This window comes from Pinus tabuliformis, chromosome 5_1 (genome assembly GCF_031772625.1).
Source record: "Pinus tabuliformis cultivar Carrire ecotype Pingquan chromosome 5_1, CPIR1, whole genome shotgun sequence".
NCBI classification, from domain to species: Eukaryota; Viridiplantae; Streptophyta; class Pinopsida; order Pinales; family Pinaceae; genus Pinus; species Pinus tabuliformis.
In genome coordinates, this window is record NC_142305.1 from 712,512,365 (window position 1) to 712,532,239 (window position 19,875).

The 19,875-nt window shown below is 40.5% G+C and overlaps 1 protein-coding gene across 3 annotated transcripts in view; it reads left to right on the top strand.

Annotated features, from left to right (window-relative positions):
- Positions 1–19,875, top strand: part of LOC149166910 (protein HCC2-like) — a 278,581-nt gene that overhangs the window by 21,001 nt on the left and 237,705 nt on the right. The gene's annotated exons all lie outside the window — the stretch shown is intronic.

Sequence of the window (19,875 nt, forward strand, 5' to 3'; positions counted from 1 at the left end):
GCATTTCCCAATTTAGGTCCGGCAACACTACTGCATAACTTCTTAAAGTTAAGCTCCATCGGGGTAGTCACGGGCTTGCAGTCCACCATCCCAAATCTTTCCAATATCTTCACAACATATTTTCCTTGAGATAGGAAAATTTCTCTTGGCTTTTGCCAGACCTCCAACCCTAGGAAGTAGTGCATCAGTCCTAGGTCCTTCATCTCAAATTCGGAAGCTAACTCCCTCTTACATTTGTGAATGAGAGGGCTTGCACTAGTCAGAAAGAGGTCATCCACATAAAGTACTAGTATGAGAGGTCTGTCATCTTCAACCTTAAAGTAAAGGTTCGGATTGGCTTCACTCCTAGTGAATCCCAACATCATCAGATAGCTATCAATCCTCTCATACCAAACCCGGGGTGCTTGCTTCAACCCATAGAGAGCTTTCTTCAACCTGCATACATGAGATTCCCAATCATGAATCTCAAACCCCTCAGGTTGTTCCACATAGACTTCCTCTTTAATCGAACCATGCAAGAAAGCGGTCTTGACATCCATCTGATATAGGTTCCATCCTTGCGAAGTAGCAAGGGCTATGATCGAGCAGATGGTGGTGTATCGGGCAACAGGTGCAAATATCTCATCATAATCTATACCTTCCTTTTGAGAGAAGCCTTGAGCAACAAAGCAAGCCTTGTACTTTTCTGCACTCCCATCAGCTCCATGCTTGATTTTGTAAAGCCATTTAGAGGTGACAACCGATTTGTCTTGGGGTCTAGGGACCACATCCCAGACATCATTCTTCATAATGGACTCGTATTCTTCATTCATAGCATCCTTCCATACTTGATGCTTCACAGCTTCTTCGAATGATGTAGGCTCATTTTGAATGATAGTGCTCATAATGGTCAAGTATCCCTGATACTTGGTCGGCTTCTTGCTTTCACGGAAAATCCCCCTTGGTGCAATATGTCTCTTGACATCTTCGAGAGTCTCCCTAAGCCATGAGGGCCTCTTCTTGGAGGAGGAGGGCCCTTGAGGAGGAGGATCAATAGGATCCATAGGTTCATCAACATCAGGCATCGTTCCATCATCTTTTTTGCCCTGCTTTTTGGTGTCAGCTTCTTTATCCTTCCTTGGTATAGGAAGGTTGTCAACCTTGCTAAGAGCCATATCTTCGTCAAATGTGAAATCATGAATTTTCTTAACTTCCCTTTGACCAACCACATAAATTCTATAGCCTTTAGAATTTTCACTATAGCCCACAAAGATTCCTTTCTTTCCAGATGCACCCAATTTGCTTCTTTTCTCTTTTGGCACATGAAAGTATACAGGACTTCCAAAAATTCTAAAATGAGAGACATCGGGTTTCTTACCAGTGAACATTTCTTTGGGAGTCTTGGAGTCCAATGCTTGATGAGGGCATCGGTTTTGAACATACATGGCGATATTCGCAGCTTCGGCCCATAGAAACTTCAGAAGCCTTTGATCATGAAGCATGGCACGAACAACTTCCATAATAGTATGGTTCTTCCTTTCAGCCACACCATTCTGCTCAAGAGTGTATGGTATTGTGGTCTCCCTCTTAATGCCAGCTTCTCTGCAATAGTCATGGAATTCATTGGATTCATACTCGGTCCCATTATCAGTCCTCAATATCTTGATTCTCTTCTCGGATTGATTTTCGATCATGGCTTTGAAGTGACAGAACTAGGTGAACACTTCATCCTTCTTTTTCAAGAAGTAGATCCAAGTCTTGCGAGAATAATCATCCGTAAAAGTGAGATAATATAAATATCCTCCCAAAGAGTTTACGTGCATCATACCAAATATGTCAGAGTGGATCAACTGCAATATATCGGTGGTCTTGCTATTACTAGAGGGGAATGGTCCCCTTGTAAGTTTTCCCTCGGCACATCCCGGACATATACCTTCATGCTCTACTTTGAACTCGGGCATACCTGTCACCATCTGTCTCACATCGGGAAGAGCCTTATAATGAAGATGGGCAAACCTTCGGTGCCATAGTTCAGATTGTAGAGATGTGTTGCAAGACATGGCCCCCAATGGACTTCCTCCAACTTGATACAAAGTGTCAACCCGGAACCCAAGAGTAAAAGCATCTTTAAAATTCCTTTTCCAAACATGTACCTTTCCATCGATGAATGCCACTTTGTAACCTTTATCTTCCATTGCTGAAATGGACACCAGGTTCTTCTTGAGATCAGGTACATATAGAACTTCTTGTAAATGAATCGTGTTACCCTGATTCAATTGAAGGGTAACATTCCCTACACCCTTTACGGGATAGGTGGCATTGTCTCCAAGAATAATCTCCAAGTTTGTCTCCTTCTCTATCAAATTAGAGATAACTTCCTTGTATCCGGTGAAGTGCCTTGAAGAACCATTATCAATAAGCCAATTCCCCAAAGTGTCTAGAGGAGAGGTAGTGGAGAGGGCCGATATAAGATAATACTCCTTTTGCTTATTGTTAACAACATTTGATTCTTCATACTTGGAGTTCCTTGCTTTCTTGGAGGGTTGACCATTTCCATGATGTCCCGCATTCCTTTTTCCTTTGCCATTGAACCTGCCATTCCTTTGATTGTTGTTGTTGAAGTTGCCCCTGGAGTGATTGTGATCATCATCATGTGATGTGTCCCTTCTATTTGGACACTCCCTCGCATAGTGGCCAAACTTATTGCAAACAAAGCACCTGCCCTTCCTTCCACCCTTAGATCCGGGCTTTCCATTGAAATGACCTTTAGACCCTGCATTATTTCTCCTTTTGGCATGAGCGGAGAAAGCAGTGGGGTTGCCTCTATTAGAAGGCATTTCTTGCTCCACCATTCTTGTTTCTTCTTGAATGCATCTTGACATCAATTCTTCAAATCCCAGAATTCGATCATTATTGAGAATAGTGGTTCTAAATATATACCACTTGGGTGGGAGCCCTCCAAGGGTAGTGATAGTAAGTTCCCTATCAGGAATGATTTCTCTAATCGATAGAAGATCATTTTTGATCTCAGTGTTCCTTAAGAAGCAGGATTGAATATCCTCGTCCTTTCCCTTCTTAATATCCTTCAACTTATTTTTGAGGAACAAAATTTGATTTGCATCACTAACCTTGAACATGCTTACCAATCTCTCGCAGATCTCCTTGGAGGTGTTCAAATCGGAGATGTAGGCCACCAGACGCTTGTTAATGGAATCTCTGATAATCTTCTTCACTTTGACTTCAGCCTTGTTGTACTTGCTCTTTGTAGCAGCTGGTGCATTTGATGGAGGCTTAGGGATTTTACCCTTCACATAATCCAACACTTCTTGTTCTTCCAATGTCAGATCAAGAGACATCTTCCATCTGTGATAGTCAGACTTCATGGAACTTGTCTTTAGCCGGGAAGTGGGATGAGGAACCCATTGAGCCTTTTGTCCTCGTCCAACTGTCTTCGGTGATTGCTCTTTCACTCTTGCTTGGGCTTTGTCTTCACCTCACCTCTGATACCATGTTAATTTTTGAATGTTCTATGCTTAAGAGCAATTAACTTCAATTTTATTATTAGCCCAATATTAATATCCAATTTAGCAATCACATCAACATGATAGTAAAATGCAAATAGAACATAAACATAAACAGTAGAAGACAAGCCAAGACAAGAGGACACAAGATGTGGCACCAGCCAGGGACAAACCCCAATGTGGGGAAACCCTTGATCAATTCTTCTTATATTCTTCAATAGTTCAGCACAGAGAGAGAGAGATAGTACAAATATACAAATCTGATATTTTATGACAACAACAACAAACCCTAACCAGCAAAATCAACGTTGGTCAAACATGTCAGATTTGACCTCCAATCAAGCTCGGTCAAAGCTTAGTCAACTCGGCCTCCAACAGCAAGATGTATCGGCCCAAAACAGTCCGAAAATCCCAGCCAAACATTGGTCAACTGCAGTCAAGTTTGCGACCAACCTTAGGACAGTCAATGTTGGTCAAGTCAGGGTCAAAGAAGGGTCAAAGTGGTTGTCTAGAACTACGGCCTGCCAAGGGGAGGCAACCTAACCCAATCCGCAAACAAGAAGAGTCAACGCTGTCAAAACAACACTTCTGCACTTCGATCAAACCTGGTCAACGCTGCCCTAAACATAAAAGTCTTCCTTCCTCCTTCACACGTGAGAGAGATGCTGCCCCAGATTTGCGTATCCAATCAAGAGAGAAGAGATAGATGTGTGAGGATGAGATGGTGAAATAATGCCATGAGGTCTCCTCCTTTTATATGCAAAGTTGAGGTTAAGTTGGGGGTAAAAATGCCTGTTTTGCTTGCTGGCCGACCTTGACAAATTGTCAATAATATAAATAAATTCATATCTCCATATATACATGTCGGAATCGGATGATCTCTAGATCAATCCTACACCTCTCGGAGAGAGGAATCCAAGAAAAATATCAACTGCCATAAATAAGGTGACCCATATGGAGTTTGGTCCTAGTTTCCAATTTTAACATTTGACCAGCGTTGACCTCTCCTTGATTGCGGATTGGGTGAGGCTGCTTCTCCTTGGCAGGCCGCAGATTTTGGCAGGCAAACCAAAGTGATCTAACCTCTAGTTTGACCAACGTTGATTGCCCTAATTGTTGGCTGTAGGTTGACTTTTGTTGACCTTCGTTTAACTCGATTTTCGGATTGTTTTGGGCTGTTTCATCTTGCTGTTGGAGGCGAGTTGACTGAGCTTTGACCGAGCTGATTTGGAGGTCAAATTTGACCTGTTTGACCAACGTTGACTTTGTTGGTTAGGGTTCGCTGTTGCTGTCATAAAATATCAGATTTGTATATTTGTACTATCTCTCTCTCTGCTGAACTATTGAAGAATATAAGAAGAATTGATCAAGGGTTTCCCCACATTGGTGTTTGTCCCTGGTTGGTGCCACATCTTGTGTCCTCTTGTCTTGGCTTGTCTTCTACTGTTTATATTTATGTTCTATCTGCATTTTACTATCATGCTGATGTGATTGCTAAACTGGATATTGATATTGGGCTAATTAAGAAATTGAAGTAAATTGCTCTTAAGCATAGAACATACCAAAATTAACATGGTATCAGAGGTGAGGTGAAGACAAAGCCCAAGCAAGAGTGAAAGAGCAATCACCGAAGACAGTTGGACAAGGACAAAGGCTCATTGGGTTCCTCGTCCCACTTCTCGGCTGAAGACAAGCTCCATGATAAATCTGACTATCATGGATGGAAGATGTCTCTTGATTTGACCTTGGAAGAAAAAGAAGTGATGGACTATGTGCAGGGTAAAATCCCTGAACCTCCTTCAAATGCACCGGATGCTGCAAAGACCAAATACAATAAGGCTGAAGTCAAAGCGAAGAAAATTATCAGGGATTCCATTGACAAGCATCTGGTGGCCTATATCTTTGAATTGAAGACCTCCAAGGAAATCTATGATGGGTTGGTCAGCATGTTCAAGGTTAGTGATGCAAATCAAATTTTATTTCTCAAAAATAAGCTGAAGGATATTAAAAAGGGCAAGGACGAGGATATTCAATCCTATTTCTTAAGGATTATTGAGATAAAGAATGATCTACTTTCGATTGGAGAAGTCATTCCTGACAGGGAACTTACTCTCACCACCCTTGGAGGACTCCCACCTGAGTGGTATGTATTTAGAACCACTGTCCTCAACAATGATCGAATTCCAGGGTTTGAAGAATTGATGTTGAGATGCATCGAATAAGAAATAAGAATGGTGGAGCAAGAAATGCCTTCTACTAGAAACAACCCCATTGCATTCTCTGCTCATGCCAAAAGGAGGAACAATGCAGGGTCTAAAGGTCATTTCCATGGAAAGCTTGGATCTAAGGGAGGAAGGAAGGGCAGGTGCTTTATTTGCAATAAGTTTGGCCACTATGCAAGGGAGTGTCCAAATAGAAGGGACACATCGCATGATGATGATCACAATCATTCCAGGGGCAACTTCAACAACAACGATCAAAGGAATGGCAAGTCCAATGGCAAAGGAAAAAGGAATGCAGGACATCAAGGAAATGTTCGACCCTCCAAGAAATCAAGGAACTCCAGGTATGAAGAATCAAATGTTGTTAACAATAAGCAAAAGGAATACTATCTTATGTCGGCCCTCTCTACTACCTCTCCTCCAGACACTTTGGGGAATTGGCTAATTGATAGTGGTGCCTCAAGGCACTTCACCAAATACAAGGAAGCTCTCTCTAGCTTGATAGAGAAGGAGACAAACTTGGAGATTATTCTTGGAGACGATGCCACCTATCTCGTGAAGGGAGTAGGGAATGTTACCCTTCAATTGAATTAGGGTAACACGATTCATTTACAAGAAGTTCTATATGTACCTGATCTCAAGAAGACCCTGATGTCCATTTTGGCAATGGAAGACAAAGGATTCAAGGTGGCATTCATTGATGGAAAGGTACATGTTTGGAAAAGAAATTTTAAAGATGCTTTTACTCCTGGGTTTCAGGTTGACACTTTGTATCAAGTTGGAGGAAGTCCATTGGGAGCCATGTCTTGCGGCACATCTCTACAATCTGAACTATGGCACCGGAGGTTTGCCCATCTTCATTATAAGGCCCTACCGAATGTGAGACAGATGATGACAGGTATGCTCGAGTTCAAAGTAGAGCATGAAGGTGTATGTCCGGGAGGCGTCGAGTGAAAACTTACAAGGGGACCATTCCCCTCAAGTAATAGCAAGACCACATATATATTGCAATTGATCCACTTCGACATATATGGTATGATGCTCGTAAACTCTTTGGTAGGATACTTATATTATCTCACCTTTATGGATGATTATTCTGGCAAGACCTGGATCTACTTCTTGAAGAAGAAGGATGAAGTGTTCACCTGGTTCCGACACTTCAAAGCCTTGATCGAAAACCAATTCGAGAAGAAAATCAAGATATTGAGCACTGATAATGGGATCGAGTATGAATCAAATGAATTCCATGACTATTGCAGAGAAGCTGGCATTAAGAGGGAGACCACAATACCATACACTCCTGAGCAGAATGGTGTGGCTGAAAGGAAGAATCGCTCTATTGTAGAAGCAGTTCGTGCCATGCTTCATGATCAAGGCCTTCCGAAGTTCCTATGGGCTGAAGCTGCAAATACCGCCGTGTATGTTCAAAACTGATGCCCTCATCAAGCATTGGACTCCAAGACTCCCGAAGAAATGTTCACTGGTAAGAAATCTGATGTCTCTCATTTTAGAATTTTTGGAAGTCCCGTATATTTTCATGTGCCGAAAGAGAAAAGAAGCAAATTGGGCGCATCAGGGGTAGAAGGGAATCTTCGTGGGTTACAGTGAAAATTCTAAGGGATATAAAATTTATGTGGTTGGTCAAAAGGAAATTGAGATAATTCATGATGTCAACTTTGACGAAGATATGGCCCTCCTAAAGATCAACAACCTTCCTATCCTAAGGAAGGACAAAGAAGCTGACACCGGGAAACAGGCTGCAAAAGAAGTTGAAATGATGCCGGATGTTGATGAACCTATGGATCCTATTGATCCTCCTCCCCAAGAGCCCTCCTCCTCCAAGAGGAGACCTTCATGGCTTAGGGAGACTCTCAAAGATGTTGAGAGACATATTGCATCGAGGGGGACTTTCCGTGAAAGCAAGTAGCCGAATAGTTATCAAGGATACTTGACTGCCATGAGCACTATCATTCAAAATGAACTGTCATCATTTGAAGAAGCCGTGAAGCAACACGTTTGGAAGGATGCTATGAATGAAGAGTACGAGTCAATTACGAAGAATGATGTCTGGGATGTGGTCCTTAGACCCCATGACAAATTGGTTGTCACCTCTAAATGGCTCTTCAAAATCAAGCATGGAGCTGATGGAAGTGCAGAAAAGTTTAAGGCTTGCTTTGTTGCCCGAGGCTTCTCTCAAAAGGAAGGTGTAGATTACAATGAGATATTTGCACCTGTTGCCCGATACACCACCATTCGCTCGATCATAGCCCTTGCTGCCTCGCAAGGATGGAACTACATCAGATGAATGTCAAGGCCGCTTTCTTGCATGGTTCGATCAAAGAGGAAGTCTATGTGGAACAACTCGAGGGGTTTGAAGTAAATGATCACGAATCTCATGTATGCAGGTTGAAGAAGTATCTCTATGGGTTGAAACAAGCACCCTGGGCTTGGTATGAGAGGATCGATAGCTATCTGATGAAGCTAGGTTTCACTAGAAGTGAAGATGATCCGAACCTTTACTTTAAGGTTGAAAATGATAAACCTCTCATTTTGGTACTTTATGTGGACGACCTCTTTCTGACAGGTGCAGACCCTCTCATTCACAAATGGAAGAGGGAGTTGGCTTCTGAATTTGAGATGAAGGACCTAGGTTTGATGCACTACTTCCTAGGGTTGGAGGTCTAGCAAAAGCTATGGGAAATTTTCCTATCTCAAGGAAAATATGTTGTGAAGATATTGGAAAGATTTGGGATGGTGGATTGTAAGGCTGTGACTACTTCGATGGAACTTAACTTCAAGAAGTTATATGGTAGTGTTGCTAGACCCGTATTGGGAAATGCTTCTGAGTATTGTCAACCCATGGGAGCACTGATGTTCTTGGTGAATTCCCGTCTGGATATATATTTTCCAGTTAATATGTTGAGCCAATATATGGTTGAGCCTCATCACACACATTGGATTGGTGCCAAGAATCTTTTGAGATATCTTTGGGGCACAATCACTCATGGACTGAGATACATTGCAAGAGATGTGAGGCTGCCTGGTTATTCTGACGCTGATTGGGCTGGCAATGTAGTGGATCGCAAGAGCACTTCTGGGTGCTGCTTCTCTTTGGGTTCTGCTTCGATATCCTGGATGAGCATGAAGCAGAAGTTGGTTGCTTTGAGCACTGCTAAGGCCGAATACATAGCTGTGAGTGTGGCCTCCTGTGAAGCTATTTGGTTGAGGAAGCTCTTAAGTGAGTTGTTTGGACATGTGTTGGATACCACCGTGATCCTTTACGACAACTAGAGTGGGATCCGATTATTAGAGAATCCCGTATTTCATGATCGCTCCAAGCACATCGATATCAGGTACCACTTTATTCAGGATATGGTACAACGAGGAGCAATAAGGCTCCATCACATTAGGACTGATGAGCAGGTCGCCGATATTCTGACAAAGCCCTTGGGGAAGGTCAAGTTCTTGGCCTTCCGAGAACAACTTGGAGTTGTGGAGAGACCCTCTTATGAGGGTCCTGTATGAGATGGACATTGAGCTCTGGGAGCTCTGGGGGGCTTGGGGTACTTCTTGGAGCGGTGAGCAACCATAGGGTGAGTGGTTCAACCTTCCCCTAGTGGTTTGCTATGTACAAAGTGAGTGGTTCAGCCTTCCCCTGTGATACCCCGTGGCGACATGTAGGTAGGAAGAATGGTTCATCCTTCTCCTGCTGAGACATCCTACCCATGCAGTCTGGGATTCATGGGAAGTACCTCTCATCTGGCCAATGAGTAGGGGAATGAGGATAGGGACCGTAGTACTACCGATGGATGCATCGTGTACTATTGTACTCCCTATGTTAGGATGATATTGATCTGGGATCAATTGGAACTAACTTCGGGTCAGTAAGAGTGGTATGACACACTCTCTTCATTGGAACTGACTTCGGGTCAGTGAGAGTGGTATGAGATACTCTCTTTTATCTGGCACTGACTTTGGGTCAATAGAGAATGGTATGATACATTCTCGATCACTTCTTCTTCTTCATGGTTCAACAAAGCATAGCAGTGCATTGATGGCAAATATAGTACCAACTGGTAGATGGATTAGCAGATGGAGTTCTCCCTAGTTGAGAGGGAGTGTTAAACTTGGCAACTAGGGCCAAACTACATATGGGTCACCTTATTTATGGCAGTTGATACTTTTCTTGGATTCCTCTCTCCGAGAGGTGTAGGATTGATCTAAAGATCATCCGATTTCGACATGTATATATGGAGATATGAATTTATTTGTATTATTGACAATTTGTCAAGGTCGGCCAGCTAGCAAAGCAAGCATTTTCACCCCAACTTATCCTCAACGTTGGATATAAAAGGAGGAGACCTAAACTCATTATTCCACCATCTCATCCTGACATCTCTCTCTGTCCTCACTTGTTTGGGTGCGCAGATCTGGGGCAACATCTCTCACATGTGCGAAGGAAGGAGGACATTCTGTTTAGGGCAGCATTGACCAGGTTTGACCAAAGTGCAGAAGTGTTGTTTTGGACAACGTTGACCTCTCCTTGATTGCGGATTGGGTGAGGCTGCTTCTCCTTGGCATGCCGCAGATTTTGGCATGGAAATCGAGGTGATCTGACCTCTGGTTTGACCAGTGTTGACTGCCCTAATTGCTTGTTGCAGGTTGACTTTTGTTGACCTACGTTTGACTGGATTTTCAGACCGTTTTGGGCTGTTTCATCTTGCTGTTGGAGGCCGAGTTGACTGAGCTTTGATCGAGCTGATTTGGAGGTCAAATCTGACTTGTTTGATCGGCGTTGACTTTGTTGTTTAGAATTTGCTGTTACTGTCATAAAATATCAGATTTGTATATTTGTACTATCTCTCTGCTAAACTATTGAAGAATATAAGAAGAATTGATGAAGGGTTTCCCCACATTGGGGTTTGTCCCTGGTTGGTGCCACATCTTGTGTCCTCTTGTCTTGGCTTGTCTTCTACTGTTTATATTTATGTTCTATCTGCATTTTACTATCATGCTGATGTGATTGCTAAACTAGATATTGATATTGGGCTAATTAAGAAATTGAAGTAAATTGCTCTTAAGCATAGAACATACCAAAATTAACATCTTGGACATGTGAACTTTCTTTCTTGGTCCCTTAGATCTCTCTCATTTATGAGGAGCAGCATAAGTATTTGATACTCCTTCAGGATTGCCAACCATTGAGATCCTTAATTCTTCTTGACTACAAGCGGCTCATAATTCTTCAAAGGTGGGAGCTACCTTCCAACTATTGAGACTTGCAGCAAATGCACCCCAAGAGGGAAATCCTAATAAAGCAGTGATCACCAGTTCTTTGTCTGGAACAATTTCATCGATGGCCAAGAGATCATCCCTGAGTCTAGCTATCTTCACAAAGAAGGTTGCCACAGTATCTTCTTTAGTCATCTTCGTAGTCCTCAACTCATTCTTCAAACTTGCTACTTGACCAATGTTCTCAATAGTGAACAACTTAGATAAGGCTTCATACATTTCCTCAGCATGATCGATGTTAGCTATGAATGGGACAATATTGTCTTTTATCCCTTCTACCGTCAGAGTCATAGACATCAATTCTAAATCCCTGAATTTCGCTTTGTCGGCATCACTGGTTTCTTCTGTAGGCTTCTTTACATTTCCTTTTACCAAATCCAACACCTTGTTCTTCTCGAGGATTAGGTCAATCCTCTTCTTCCAAGATCTGAAGTTAGATGCTCCTTCAAGCTTGTTCTCACCCTTGATTGAGTTAGACATCTTCCTTGAATATAATAGATTCCTTCCCTAAGATAGTACCTATGAATGGATCAAGTGCTTGAGACTGCCTTTTTCTTCCTTCTTCACCAAAGCTCTGATACCATGTTAGAAAATCAGAAAGGCAGTAAATATTTTCTTGATATTGATAATTACTTGTGATGTTTCTTATTATTACGATTCTTTATATCTTCTTTCTTTAGTTCATCAAGCAATTACCAAAAGCAGCAACACATAAAACAATAGACACCAGATGTAGGCACATGCCAGGGAAAAACCCCCCTCGAGGGGAAAACCTAGTCAAGATAATTCTTCCTTTCAATAGTATTCTTTGAGACTCTTCACCCTAGACCAAGACTAGACCTTCCCTCCACACCAAGTCAGCCTCCCAGAATTTCGACCTCTTCCCAGCAACTTCGACTATGCAACAACTTACGACAATTGGCAGCTTCCGGCAACAGTGAAACTTGGAAGACTTCGATCTCCCAATCCAGGACATGAAATAGAGAGAGAGAGACACCAAAATTTCGATTTTCCTTGTCTCCTTAGACTTCCCCAAACTCGCATTCACTTCGGCTTCCCGACAACAGACTTCGCACCTTTTCCCAGCTACAAGAGAACTTCGCACTTCTGCCCAACAACAAGAGATTTTCGCACTTCTTCCCAGCTACAAGAGAATTCGAACTTGATGAGAGAATGATGCTCCAAATGAATTCGATGACCTTCCTTTTATAGGCTTCTTGTGGGGTCGAATAGGGTCCTTAGGTTGACTTGATCTTCTCTTAGGCCGACATGGTGTGGAGGTTACATAATTCATATTTGACTCAATACTTAACCTTTTTACATGATTCAAAAGCCTAAGAAGGGTCTCTTTAAATGTACAATAATTCCATAGACTCAGAATAAATCCTAGAAGTCCTCAATGGGGACTTTGACCTAAAACATGGTGACCTAAGCATGAAACCCATGCTTTAATAAGTCACAATAATAATAATACAAATTCCTTTCTTTATTCTTTTGACAAGTACATTACATGATGACTCAAGTACATTATTGAAGACCGAACATAGTTACATTTTCCAACACCATTAAGCCCTTACTTGCCCCCTAACTTTTCAAGCAATTCGAAGAAATTAGTTTTTGAATTTTATATGTTGAAATAAAAAATTTGCTAGCCGACTTATGTAGGCTCACACACCTTTTCAACTGACATGTCTCTTCAATGGACACAAACAACTATAAATATAAGGATGAGTTCTCCCATTTTTGAGCAAGAAAATTTGGCCATATCATCTGAAATCCGCAGAAGAGATAAGATAAGTGGAGCAGACGCAGAGAACAAGAAATAAAAAGAACTTGGATATATTTGAAGTAGCACACTGAGTAAGCTTAGACTTGAGAAAAGAAAGAAGTGTAATATAGGTCCTACAACAGCTGCAGTTTAAGGAGGTTGGAATTGATTTTTTGTATCTCTTATTGGTTAGTACAGGTTCGAATTGGCACCAACAAACAGGGGCAAAAGGTAAGGAAAGAAAGACTGCAGTTGCAACTCAGACCTGTTGTCATTTCAGACCTACAACTTCATTGACTCGGACCTGTGGAGTAAAAAGATCTGTGGTTTTTTTTCTTCCGTTGATATATATTTGTGAAAGACAATCTTTAGGATAGACCTTTGAAGGGCACTTTTGGAATAACCCTGTTGAATCTTAAAAATACCTTTGGAATAGCCTTTACGACTCTTGAAGTAAAGTTTTGGAAGGCAATATGAGCAACCCTTGAAGTCAAGTTTTTGGACCACCATAAAAGCCATTCAGAAGCACTATTAAAGCCATCATTAATGAAGTGTGTTGAAGTCAATCCCTTGGAGCACCTTGTAGCAGGCATTGGAGTCTCATAAAGCAGTTGGTGTAAGTCCCTTGTTAAGGAACAGTGGTGAAGTAGACCTTGAAGTAGTCCTTTGGAGCTCATGTTGAAAATCCATTAAAGCAGTTGTTGAAGAGTTTGTTGGAGCATTCTTAATCATTTATTGAAACAAAATTGAAGGCTTGTTGGTCTCTTGTTGAAGCAAACTTGGAGTTAATGTTGAAGCAGTCATTAGAGATCTTAAAGTAGCCTAATTGAAGAATCCTTATAACAACAGTGTTGAAGCATCTTTGAGAGCATTGAAAACATCTTGTTGGAAGTAATTGTTGAAGTTATTGTCGAAGGCATCCTTGGAGACCAAATGTATTGTTAAAATCCTGATGGAGTGACCTTGAAGAAAGGTGTTTGGGTATCATGAAGAGTTGTGGAGATACCCTTTGTGGATCAAAGTTATCATTAATGAACTTGTAGATTGTTGAAGACTTGTTGAAGATACCTTGGAGAAGAAACTGTCAAGGCTTGTTGTAGAAGTGTTTGGGAAGCCTTGAAGAACTACTTGTACAGGTACTCATTATTGAAGAATTGAAGCACTGGGTTAGAGCCTCATAAAGATTAGGTTGGAGCCTGAACCAGTGGATAGGGTTGGAGCCCTAGAGGTTGGTGCCTCGTTGAAGTCCAAGTTGGAGCTTGGCACAGTGCAGGTCGAAGCCTGGTTGATTGAAGATTGGAGTCTTCATCTAGGGTTGGAGCCCTAAACTATTGTTGTACTCGATTTATTGTAAAAAGAGGATTGGAGTCCTCATCATTGATTAATAAAATTATTTATATCATTTTTCATTTTGTGTTCTAGTTATAAGTGATCTTAATTGGCATAAAAAATAACAATTGTAAAAGAAACACTGATTCACCCCCCCCTCAGTGTTTCCAACACGCTGAGTCCATTGGTGGAGAGATCGAACCTTTGGGCACATTATCAAGACCTAATTGTAGAAACTAGGTTGCAGGTCTCATCAAGGTAGTGAAGTTATTTAAAAGAGCATTTTAGCTCTATTTCAAGAGACCAAATTAAATAGTGAACAACTCTCCCAAGAATGCACTCTCTAGCAAGCAGATCGAGGTTTTTTGGGCATTACTATTAGCCCTAATCCCTATCATAAGGCTGCAAAAATTCTTCTCCAGAATGAGGTCATAAAAGATCATTTATCAAGATTGAGAGCCTTGCCTAACAACCTTGAGGAAGTCGCATTCTCTGGGATTGGAGCAAAGGTCAAATGTGTCTCCATAAGGTCTACAAAAATCTCCAATCTTCTGAAGCCATTTCTGGTACGTATGATCTAGAAAGAACCAATTCATTCGAAATTTCTACGGTATAATTTGTATGACCTACGAAGGAGCATCAAGATTCTCTCGCTTCTCCTGTGCAAATAATCCAAGATCAATTTTGTTGAAGATTTTGAAGCATAAGTCTCAATGTCAAAGATCTTCTCTTTACCTGAGTATGAGATCCGAATCTCTCTTCATCAAAAATTCGAGCATTAGTCACTGAGGAAGAGGAGCCGAGACTCCTATTATGTGACTATGCTTAAGGAAAGACGTAGATTAAGCTAATCGTCTCATTCGATTCCTTGTATAAGTGTTTTTAAGAGGAGGCTCATCACCTTGCTCTCAGTTCAATGACATAAGAAGATTAAAGCATCTGTACTTTCTGCAACAATAGGAGTATATGCTGACCTGTGGAGATAATATAAGTCTCTATAATTTGTGCCTTCTACAGTGACGTGGTCAGAATATATATATATATATATATATATATATATATATACAATTCTTAGTTGAAGTCGACTTGTGGAGATTTTTCAAAATTTACAGTAGCAATTGTTGAATAAGAGTCTATATTGAAACCCTTGTCTTAGGGTATAGACATCAATGAATATTTGGTCACATTTAGATGAAGGGGGAGCTACAGGCAGTAAAGGAATACATCAAGGATAAATCCCAGTCTGAAGATCTATTAAAAGGTCCTGTAGCCATCAATAATAAAAGTAGCATATTGTCTCTGTCCTGAAATTCTTAAGCAAGAAGAGAAACTGTCTTCTAGGAACACTTGGAAAAGCAGGTCCTATAGGAAGAACAATGATATTCCCGTTTGAACTTTGAAGTCTCATTGGTAGGAAGTCTTGAAGATAGCAACGAATCAATATAGATTGAAATACTTTTGTGAAGATACCATGACATCCGAAATTGTAGGTATGTAACCATAAGGTATGTATGGCATATTTTTTAAGGGTCCATCATGCAATATAGTAGGGTTGATTGATTGGATAGGGTTTGTTGAAATTAGTAAAACCCTAGTCATATAAAAACACTAATCATGTTCCCTCATAGTAAACCGAACCCTAGGCCTTTAGGGTTTATAAGCAATCTAGGGCTCATGAGCATGGATAAGGTTGGAACCCCTAGTCTAGGGTTAGCACCTAAAACCCTAGAAGTACAACCTTTAAGTCTCATGGTAACCTTAGATTGTCAGATAGATATCATGCTCTTGTTATTATATACTTTGCTTGGGGATACTTGTCAGTGAATGTTGCAGGTACAGGAAGTAAAGGAAGGTGGATGGGCTGATCCTCTGTTTTGAGAAGCATGATGGAAGGAGGGAACTGTACGGACCCTTGGATCCTCAGCGACTATGATAAGTTCATGATATAACTATGGAGCTGTGGATCCCTGGTACATAGCAAGGAGAAGTAGAAGGTGAAAAGACCTCAACTATGGTTAAAATATTGCAGACAAGCATTGTAATTACGATAGGATGCATCATATTGAGAAGATGGCATCATATGAGAAGTATGCGATTGAAGCAGAAAAGAGCTCATGACATCATTGTAGAAGCTTGAAAGATAGCTGAAGTAAAATTCTACATGGTTGTAACAGTCATTATGATAGAAAGAAAGTAGCTCATGATATCCTCATTAAAGGCATGATAAGGCAACCAAATAAGTAGCATATATGGTTGGAAGAATGTCATCTAGCATGATAAAAATATAAATCATCATACATCATCGTCATTAGAAAGGAGCATTTGCAGGATGAGGATCATTGAGATCCTCTACTAGAATCTTAATAAGAAGGTTCACCAGCAAGTGTCTCACTGATGGTTTACATTCCACCTTGAGTGGGTTCCTTTGTTTAAAAGGATGATGGTATGATGACATAAGAGTGCAGCATGGTTGAAGTACTTTCAAACAAGGAAAGGAAGCTGCCAAAGAAAGTCTAGATGACCAAAAGGAGAAAAGAGGTATGTATATATTTGATAGATTAAGTCATGTCATCATATAGTTGCAGATAGCATGGGTGAATGCTCTATCTCATGAGCATGATCAAAGAAAATGAATCTCTTCCATTGGAAAGATGCATGAAGGCATAATTCACATATCGACAAGATGAAATCAACATAATATGACCTCACATGGAATATGAGGTAGTTGATAAAGATGATGGAACTATGGATGGAAGTTCTTGGGGTGCAATATGTGAGAAAAAAAGAGGAGATTGTAAAAAGTGCAACTATGGTCAACATCCGATGACTAGAAGAATTGGCTGTGACATCTCCATAGAGAAGGATGAAGACCCTGATAAGCTTTGTAAAGGAAGAAGACCCTTGACATTGAAAGTCTTGGAGATGTTTTTATGCAGGATGTTGCAAGAAGCAGATGTCATGATGAAAGGCCATCACAAAAGGTAACTTTGATTTGATGTTCATTTTAGATCTTTGAACAACATTTGGGTGGGTTAATACAAGGCTACCGAAAGAGAGTTGTAGATGTCACCTATAACTAGCACTCATGTGATTGGATAAAAGATCTTCAAAGAAAAACATGATTTGGAAGAGGTAGCCGTATGAAGAAAAGCCAGATGTGGGCTAGTAGATCACTTTCTGATGAAGGAAGACATGATTGATATGATTTGCATAGGAAAGTGATGGATGGTCGATGCCTTACAAGATGAAGGCTCTGTTGTCGCGCGGATTGGCACGACAACGCTCGGACCGGGGGCTGTCACTCTGAACCCCGATCCCTCCGTTTAAGCCTATCTCCCGCGGCTAAGGGGGGTAGACCCTGCAAGATGATGAGACCAACTGTCGACCAGTTGGTTGGGAGACACGAGACACGATGTAAAAAAGCACGCGATGATTTGGTTAATTTAGCAGACCAGTGCCTTGTGGAGTCAATGCTTAAATGATTACTTTTTAAATGATAAAGAAACATGGACCATGAACAGCAACCATCTAGCATCAGCTAAATCATATGACCAAAACGATACCTGGGTCAACTGAAAACTTGAAAAGATGAATGCTTTAAAATACCACGAGAGTTATAAACCATTAACCAGATATCGATTTTGCATCTCGGCTTGAAAAACTTTAGATCTCAGCAATAAAGATATAACAAGAAAACCACTGAGACTAACAAAAATAAATTCCCACAAAATTTTTATTTTTATTTTTAATTTTTTTTATTATTTTTTATGAGAAGATAAAATGAACTACTAAAAATAAATTTAAATCTAAATCTCCTAAAAATTGAACTCTAAATAAAATAAATCCTAAAACATAAATCCAAAATCTAAATAAAACTTAATCCAAAAGAAATGTTTTTTTTTATTTATTTTTCATATTTAAAAGCAAAAGTAAAACTAAATTTAAATCAAATCTTTATTTTTATTTTTATATTTTTTATTTTTTTTTATTTTTAAATATCTAAATCTAAATCTAGAAAATTCTAAACTAAAACATTCATCCTAAAGGTATATACATAAACATTAAAAAACTAACTCATAAAGTAAAAACTATATAAAACTAAAAAAAAATTAAAGATAAAACCTACCTACGTTAAAACTTATATTACAAAATAAAAAAAAATTAACCAAGTCTACGCTGGATATTAGGCATGCATACGATTAACAATTAACAATTACGTATGCCCAAATCAAAAACCGAACGATGTAACCCTGCTATCGAAAATATGCATTTCATATATATGATCGTGACCAGGCTCCAGGGAAAAATACCGTATGCGTGGAAGGAAAAATCGACAGGCTCCTCTTCGTCGGCGGAAAAGACTCTACGGTGGGCAGAAAAGAAAACGCGTGCTTGCAGGTGATGAACAGAGATTTGGGAATCGGTTTTACCTTAGCCACCGGAGGAAATACGCGGAAATGTAACCCTTTAGCTGCCGACGTGAAGTGATCTCCGTGGCGGAAAAGGTTCACAGTTGAATGCTGGCATCACACGAAATCATACCCACGAGCAGAAAGATGGAGATCGATGCCTCAACAAACTGCCCTCGTACTGGTCTTCGTGTAGACAAAATGCCCAACGCTGTTTTACGCTGGATACAATGACAGATAGACAAGTGAATGCGCTTTCTTTATCCAGTCAATGCACCTTCACTTTCTTACGCCCGTATTTGAACACAAATGTCTGATATTCACTGGAGATGGAACGATTCACGTCGAAAGGGCTCTCAGTTGATGGTTTTCTTTACTTGCACATGTATAGACCAGCCACATGTATACTTTGCGGTTTTTCTCTTGACGGTTATAAAGCCACGGCGTGGAAGGAAATGCACAGATTTTGCAGATAGCCTGATGTTTTCACGTGGGTGACAGAAAAGCCAAAAAAACCTTGGAACGAAATATGCTTCCTTCTATGCGTGATTTCTGGGCTTTGATGTTTCCACGGCCAGCCAAACAGATGGTCAATAAATTGACGCAGCACCCAGAGGACCGAGAAAACTCCAGATCTTGTCTCAAGCCTTCAAGGAGAAAACAAAACCTGGCAGATATACACAAAATTTTAAAGCAAAACCCTTCGAAAACTAACCTAAAATCAAAAAATTTGCAGCGAACAAAATCAAAACCCTAAAACAGCTTAATAATTTACAGATTGTGGCCCCTTTCAGCCAGATTCAACAAAATAAGAACAGGAATATTTTCGAAATATCAGAAAAAACTTGAACTTCACTGTGAATCATAAAGAAAATCTCTCCATGTAAAACACGCAATAAAATTTAAAAGATTAACCCAGGGCACAATCAGCTGGGCTCTGCACAGAAAGTGCTTGCGGGAGTTGGCTGGTTCAGCCGAGAACTTCCCCGAACGCCCACAAAATTTCCCTCAAAAATGTTTTCCTGCACATCTCAAGCAACCATCAGCAAAGAGAGAGAGAAAGCTGCTAGATCTCAGGAAATAATGGAGATACCTGCCATTATTTCAGAAACCCTAGCAGCCTTCAAACCCTAGCAGGTGAACAAGATACCTGTGCTCACACTACTCTAAAACAAGCTATGATTAATGGCTAAAAAAAAACTGAAATATGCATAAAATTAAAGATCTCACAGCAATTCCGGAGAGTAACACCAGCCAGTTTGAACCCCAAAGTCTTTTTATTAACCAGAAAATCAGATTTACAAGAGAGCTTTTCAGTGCAGACTCACAGATCAGATGATCTGAAATGACCCCCT